Below are 7,807 nucleotides of genomic sequence, written 5' to 3'. Positions count from 1 at the left end.
GGACGGAAATGTTTCCGTTTCAATTTTTCTGGACTCCTTTTTCATGGTTAAATAAAATTTTCTTAATAAAAAAGCATGTCTATTTAATTAAAATCATGTAACTTAAACAGTTTAACATCAATTTATTAAAAGTCTAAAAAAAATGACATGTTTACGGCCCAAAAATGTTTTATTCTTTTCAATCTTGTTTTATTGTTACCAAATTCTTTGTTTTAGCATGTCTTATTTGAAAGCATAAAAACAAGTTTCATTTATTCTTACAATAGCCTTATGATTTTTTTCCTCAGAAATTCTGTGTTGTGTATTTAAATTTTTAAGGCATAAAACATTAATTTAATTTATTTTTTAATTAATGAAAATTAAACCAATTTTATTTTTTGGAAAATAAAGGGGATTTAATATTACAATTAAAACACTGATGAAATATTGTGTGATTATTCCTTAAAATAAGGTTTAATAATTTTAGTAGTAGTAGTAGCCTATTCTACTGAACAATAGTAGGCTAATATACTCCGCTGTGCGCGATACAGAGAGCGCGACCATGTAACAGAGACAGAAATGACATGCCGTCGTGTAAATAAGATAATTAAACATAAGGCTATTTAGTTTGTTTAATAAAAGAACAAGGTATAGACGTGTTCTATAGGAAAGGTAACTTTAAATGACTTCTGTTGTGATCTGGCGCTATAGAGAAAATAAAATTAAATAAAATTAACTTGACCTTCAAGGGGGGCGGGGGGTGCCGTTGGGGGGGCGGGCCTATTATCTGGCGCTATAGAGAAAATATAATTAAATATTAACTTGACCTTCAAGGGGGGCGGGGGGTGCCGTTGGGGGGGCGGGCCTAATATAAATGGCAGGGGAAACACTGCATGCATTATTAACGGTAGCCAAGAGACTATTTTTCCAGGCTACAAGGTGGATGGACACACACCACTGAGGTGAAAGGTCACAAAGCTGGCAAGCAGCCATCTTGACTTTCTTGAATGGCTAAGAGGAAGGAAAGCTTATTAATAGACTAAGGGGGTTGGGCTAGGCTCACCCGAAAGAGCTTTGACATTGGCCTCCTTCCATTCTCCAGCAAACATGCTTTCCGTCAATTTACATTTTAAAAAACATTTATAAAAACATTAACAAACAACCCAAAATTCATCCTGAAAGAGCTCTTTGCTATAAAAGTTCTGGTACTATCAATGTCAGATTTAAAATAAGCATTAAACCATTAAAGTGCAGAATGATATTAACTTGAAATTTGTTATAGATGCAATTTTGATCTTTCAATTCAAAAGTCTGTAACCAAATTACTTAACAGAACTTCTTTATATCTGTATTAACCTTCATTATATTAAAAACCTAATCAGTTATGATGTAGGAAAAATGATACAAGCATGAATTGTCATTGCTCTTGCACAAACAACATATCCATGAGTGAAACAGTTTAGAGGGGTTGTGCTCACATGTGCTAAGAGTAGGCCTGGGCGATAAAACGGTATCGATATTTATCGACAGTACACCTTCATCGATAACGATATAACATTTTTTTGATATAGCGCACGATATAGGCACGTGTTATGAGTGACGCAGACAGCACACACAAACACGAACACATGCTGTAATGCCTGCCTGTGATGAGGAGATTGTGAACTAAAAAAAAAGAATATTAGTCGAATTTAGAATAAACATTTGCATTTGAATGCAAAAATGGTACAATCGAATGTTAGGATGTGCGTCAGGGAGCATCATCAGTGGCGCACGAGATGCGAACAGTTATTTGCATTGACAATTTAATGTGCTGCATTATTTTGCTCAGTGCGCCCTCGGGAGACAAGCGAAAAGTTTCCTCAAGACTTATTTAATCTGCATATACAGTCGTGGTCAAAATTATTGGCACACTTGGTAAATATGATCAAAGGAGGCTGTGAAAATAAGAAATCTTATAATGGGCCATGTTTGGATCTTCCAACCGGACAATAATCCAAAAACAAACCTTAAAAACAACACAAAAATGGGTCACTGGGCACAAAACCAAGCTTCTGCTATGGCCATTCCAGTTCCCTGACCTGAACCCTATAGAAAATGAGTGTGGTGAACTGAAGAGGAGCAGCACCATCATGGAGCTGGGAATCTGAAGGGTCTGGAGAGATTCTGAATGAAGAAATTGTCTCTGATCTCGTCAGATGCTCTCTAACCTCATCAGGCATTATAGGAGAAAACTCAGAGCTGTTATTATGCCAAATGGAGGTTTAAAAAAGCATTGAATAAAAAGGGTGCCGTTAATTGTGTCCAATGTGTATTAGAGAAAAACATTTATTGCATAATTTTCCCCATTTTAAATTCTTATTCTCCAATGAAAGGTTAGATATTTGTGAATTTTTAAAATAAAAGATCAAAATGATTAACAATGCAGATTTATTTTCACAGCCTTCTTTGATCATATTTACCAAGGGTGCCAATAATTCTGACCACTACTGTAAAACATAAGAAAGGAGATATGTTTAAATTTTATTTTGTGTTTGATTGTTAAAAAAATATATTAAAAAATTTGGTGTTTGTCTTAATAAATTGGGCTAATTAAAAATACAGTGGTTAAATTTAAACATTTTTTTCTATTGCTCTGTTTTTAAAAATGTTATAAGAAGAAATGTCAATAATTATCGATACCGAACTATATGAAACATATATCGTTGATACATTTTTTAGCTAAATCGCCCAGCCCTAGCTAAGAGCTATCATTTTTATTTAATGATAATATTGACACTTGGGTATATCAACAAAAAATGGAATAGCATACACTACTGCATAATGTTTTGGGGTCAGTATGGTGGTCTAAGGTCAGTATTTAACATTAAATTGATCAAAACTGACAGTGAAAACAATGTTAAAAAATTTATATGTATATATTTTAGTATGTGTAGGCCTATATATTTTATTCATAGTATTAGTGTGGGAAAAAAAAAGTTAAAAAATTAAATCTTACCAACTCAAATCTTTTGAACAGTAGTAGTGCACATCTACGTAACTTCCAGAAAAAAAATGATGTAAAACTAACAATACAAACCATCAAACTGATGGATGATCCTCTGATACTGAACTCACTAGTCAGTGTAATCAGTCAACTAATCAGTGACGCGTGCATAGCGCATTGAGGTTTAAATTAACATGTAGCGGTGAGCCAAATAGGACATCTATAATTATATGCATGCATTAAACAACACAGACACCACAGGTTCTATTCTGTAGTTGAGATCACTTGACTTATTTATATTAAGACTGTGCATAACACTGACGTATAAAAGACATTACAGAAACATGACATACTTTTGGCCAATAAACCTCTGCAACTGGATAAGGATTTTCAAAAATATTTAAATATTCAAACATAACTATAAGCATGCATTACCTTTTCATCTTTAAAGTAAGGAAATTTCACCTGCACTGAAAATTGAATGGTGCAAAAGGCAAAATTCAATGTTCAATGCCAACATAACTTGGTTGTCAAGTAGACCGACATCTTGACACTTGCTTTGAATGACAACCATTTATAACACCTTATATACCACTACTAAACTGTGATTTACTGGTTTCTTCCTTCCTCACGTAGCATTTCCAGACATTTACATTCAGTCCAAGTCTTTCCAGGTTCACTTTAGCAGACTTTATCTAGTGCAAAAGGTCAAAGAACAAAGTACTACACTAGATCACCTGTACAATTCAGCTTGAGTAACTCTGGGCTGAAGAAAATCCTTGTGACACCCTCTCAGGGTCTATAAAAAGTGTTGCCAAACCTCTCCAGCATCCCAGAGGCCACAACACCACCACAAGTCCTCCAGTTGCACTCAGAATCCAGCCTGCAAAGATGAACTGCCTGACTGGACCATAAAACATGCTGCCATGTCAAACCAGCTAGACTGTTTACAAGAGTGAGCGATCTGCTCATGCTTACAGTCTACTATGAGCTTTCACATGTACTCACATCACACTAAGTCTAGAAATAAACAGCTGTAAGATTTTAGTGATCTTTATGTGGATGGGCCATAATAAAGGCAAATACACAGATCTGTGATCAGCACATACAGTAAACAACTCTACAGAGATTGAGAACTGTGTTCAAAATCTACACTGAAATAAGGTATTATATTAGAAAAATCATCACATTTTATACCCCATTTCTATCATTTTAAACTAACCTTCGAGGATCTTTATAAAACACATTAACAACTATTTTATATGAAAACTTAAAAGCAGTCCTGGCTCCAAAACATGATCTTAAAAACACAATTAACATTTCCAGAAGGCTTTTCTGTTTGTGTTCTGGCTGTGTCTCAATCCCCATTGAACTGCCTAACGTTACCTAGCACCACAAGCGCGTTCGAACATTCCAATACAACCTTCATATGCACTTACATTGACCAAAAACGTTGTCTGTGGACAGCTCACTAGGATTTGACAAACAGCCTTTGTGTCTGACTTTCTGAAGTTTTTCGGTATGTCAGGCCCCGGCATTCGCCGACACTGAGCTTCCGCCAGGGCAATATTACAGATCTGACACCTTCTTACAGTCTGTGTTGGTTTAAATATGTAGTAGTCCCGCTAAATGTTGGAATAATTTAGTTTAATGTAAGAAAAGGTTGGAAATATACCCTGTTCTGGCTCGGCAAAACAGAGAAGTGGTAACTGGCTAACGCTAAGCTAACAGAGACACACACAACACAAATACGTACCGATTAAGAAAGCGGAATACTGCCAAAGCCCGGCATGAAGACTGGCGAACCTTTGGATAAAACGGTCACCGGAATAAGAAAAGAAAAAATGGGGCGAGGTATGAAAGAATGAGGTGTTTATAACAGATTGTGACAGGCGCGAAAAGAGAGACCATCAGAGTTCACTTTCCAAGATGGCTGCGTTTTCAACTTCAACAGCCCCAACCCCCACCTGAGGTAGCGGAGCTGTCGATCAAAATACACTGCTGCACGCTGATTGGCTATTGTGGATGTCAACTAAAGCTGGTCGTGTTTGTAAATCTCGGACTGTGTGGGGTAAATCTTCGATTTAGAAACGCCACGAAACCAGATATGATCTTTACAACCGTATGCTCTTTGTGGGAATTAAATTAATGCTATAATTATACATTTTAGAGGCAATATTTAAGTGAAATTAAATCATTAAGACACACCCACAGCAGTGAAGGCCAATAGAATTTAGCTGGATTTAAAGTCGCACGTCTGATTGGATCAGGAAAATGTCAATCAAGTACCGAATTCAAAACTAAAAGTACAGCGATATCAAAACGCACAAAATGCTTTGTCTTACCTTCTTTGTGAGCGCTTGTCCCTTGAACGGATTTCTTCAATTTCAACATATCCAAGATATAAAGACAACGCGATTATAGTTTCTTACAACGTTGCACAAAGCAACCCGTCCACAGTGTCGCTTTCAGAATTGCCTTAACCGGCTCGTTACTTGCAACGCCCTAGCAACAATAAGACGTCACGGTGATTGACATGCTGGTGGTCCAATCAGCTACCAGTGCATGAACCACATATTACTGAATGGAGCATCTAGTTTGGCTCAAGAAAGGCATTATTTCAAATGGCAAACCAACATGAAATTGATTACATAAAACAGAAGTTTAATCATATCAAGCTATATCATATAAAATAATGATATATATGTATATAACACACGTTATGTTAAAAGTGATAGTTCATGAAAATAAATAAATAAATACATAATTCATTCATTAATTTCTGGGTGAACTATCTCTTATAGGAGAACCTGCTCTATCTTTCTACAGTTTTTTCTTTTTTTCTATGTGTTTAAGTGTTTCAATTTCTTGAGCCCGTTGATAAAATATGGGTCAAGAGGTCCGGGGCGCATCTCTGTGCTCTATGTCAGTAGTGCAGACAGGCAATTACGGGTTTAGTGTAGCATGTCAAATAAGATCTGACATGTGACCCTTATGTTAAATGTGATGCATAAATCTACAGCGTCAGGCTGTGGCACTGATCTGTTACAGCTAATGACGGCTGCATTTCAGACATGCATGATTCTGTGCTGCATGTTCCAGGAGCACAACAAAATCTGCAATGGATTCATTGTATAGAGTAAAAGCAGCAAGATTTACTTTTTTTCATATGCGTCAAATTAACCCTATGATTCCATTGTGTTTCCACTGTGTCTGATTACAGACTGCCATGTGGGTTTCTATGACAAAAAGCATGATTTTACTGAAGTGGTTTTGCTCCGTAAAAAAAAAAAATAATAAAAAAATTAAAAAATTCAACATGTGCATATGATTGTCTAACAAAATCCCTCCACATGCAGAGAGGGGGGTTTATATATATATATATATATATATATATATGCCCCTTTTTTACATTTGAGCCCTTGCCCCTGAGGAGCTCTCTGCACTGAAGATCATGAAAATCGTGTAAACTAAATGTTAAGATGTATTGTGGGCTTCTGGGGCCGTGTGAAAGATGCTTCTCATGTCTTCTTTCATCAGACAGAGGCAGTTATCACGATTATGATCCAGCTTTTTGTTCTCTTTATATATCTGCTGCATGTACTGTCAGGCACACCATTGTGAAACAAGCAGCTCTCAGATGAACAACACTCAAAGGAATGAAACATGAAGATTTGCATAAAGAATCGCATGCAAGGGAATTATATATTTGGGGTCATTAATCACAGACTAATTAGCATGGTGATTATATATACACCAATTTTTTTTTTTTTTTTTTAGTTTTAGTATATTTAAATGTAATATATTTATTTCAGTTTTGAAAAAATGGTGTAGGATTTACTCAGAAATTGCTAGTAAATTTTACATTTACAAAAATGGCAAGAAACACATTACATTAAATGTAACATTTTTAAGCAGAACAACTGAAATAGTATTTTTTTTTTTTGTTGTAAAACGTACTCTAATAATATTTGCTGTGCCTGATTGCTGATCAATAAAAATAATAAATATAAAAAATTAAAGAAATAAAACAGGTATAATTAAATTAAATTATTTATTTTTAACCTAAGCTTTTTGCATTTTTAAATTTAACATTATTTATTAGACATTATTTAGCTGCCCCCCACAATTTTCAGGTTTTATTGTATTTATAGGAACATTTTGTCCCCGCAATTTAGGCCAAACATGGTCCACACATGTACTGTAGCTACACACAGAAGATCCAGGATGCTGGCGTGCTTTTCCTCCTGACATGTTCCTGACGTGAGCCTGTTCTCACGTGCCTTTTTTTCCAAGGTGTGTTTTTAGCTCTTCTACTGCGCGGATCATAAACAAAGACAGACAGATGGGTACATGGAGGGGTGTCGACATCTCCCCTCCCCCCTCAGCCCAGTCAGAAGCCTCACAACAGGTGTTCACTTCTGTTAAGGGCTGAAGACAAGGCCTTGAAGATGAACAATGAGAAAGGAGAATGTACATTTAGTTCCCAACTGCAGCTAAACTTTGGACCCCATTTTTATAGCATGGGCATCTCTGAAGTGACATTTGTAATACATTCATATAATGAAATAAGCTTATATACTGTATATATATATATATATATGTGTGTGTGTGTGTGTTATTTATGTTTAAATTCATAAAAAAAACAATTTGTTTGATTTAAATCTAATTTACTTTTTCCTATTTTTTTTTTTATTTCTATTTGTTATTATTATATCATTATTGTTGTTGATATTTATTTTGGTGTGAAACATTACACTAACATTAAATACCGAAATAACTAAAGTGTTTTTGAAAAATCACTTACTCTGCCTTTAATATGAGTGGTGAGGAGGGCCATAC

At 35.4% G+C, this 7,807-nt stretch overlaps 1 protein-coding gene across 4 annotated transcripts in view; it reads right to left on the bottom strand.

Moving 5' to 3' along the window:
- Positions 1–4,921, bottom strand: part of LOC107720523 (serine/threonine-protein phosphatase 6 regulatory subunit 3-like) — a 15,869-nt gene extending 10,948 nt beyond the window's left edge. For all 4 annotated transcript variants that reach the window (XM_016528254.1, XM_016528255.1, XM_016528256.1 and 1 more), the window contains exon 1: positions 4,722–4,921. The gene's annotated coding sequence lies outside the window, so the exon portion shown is untranslated. The remainder of the gene's footprint in view (positions 1–4,721) is intronic.
- Positions 4,922–7,807: the final 2,886 nt, after the last annotated feature.

This window comes from Sinocyclocheilus rhinocerous, unplaced genomic scaffold (assembly GCF_001515625.1).
Source record: "Sinocyclocheilus rhinocerous isolate Xijiao unplaced genomic scaffold, SAMN03320098_v1.1 scaffold3040, whole genome shotgun sequence".
NCBI classification, from domain to species: Eukaryota; Metazoa; Chordata; class Actinopteri; order Cypriniformes; family Cyprinidae; genus Sinocyclocheilus; species Sinocyclocheilus rhinocerous.
Note: the sequence above shows the minus strand (reverse complement) of the source record. Positions and strands in the feature narration are given on the sequence as shown.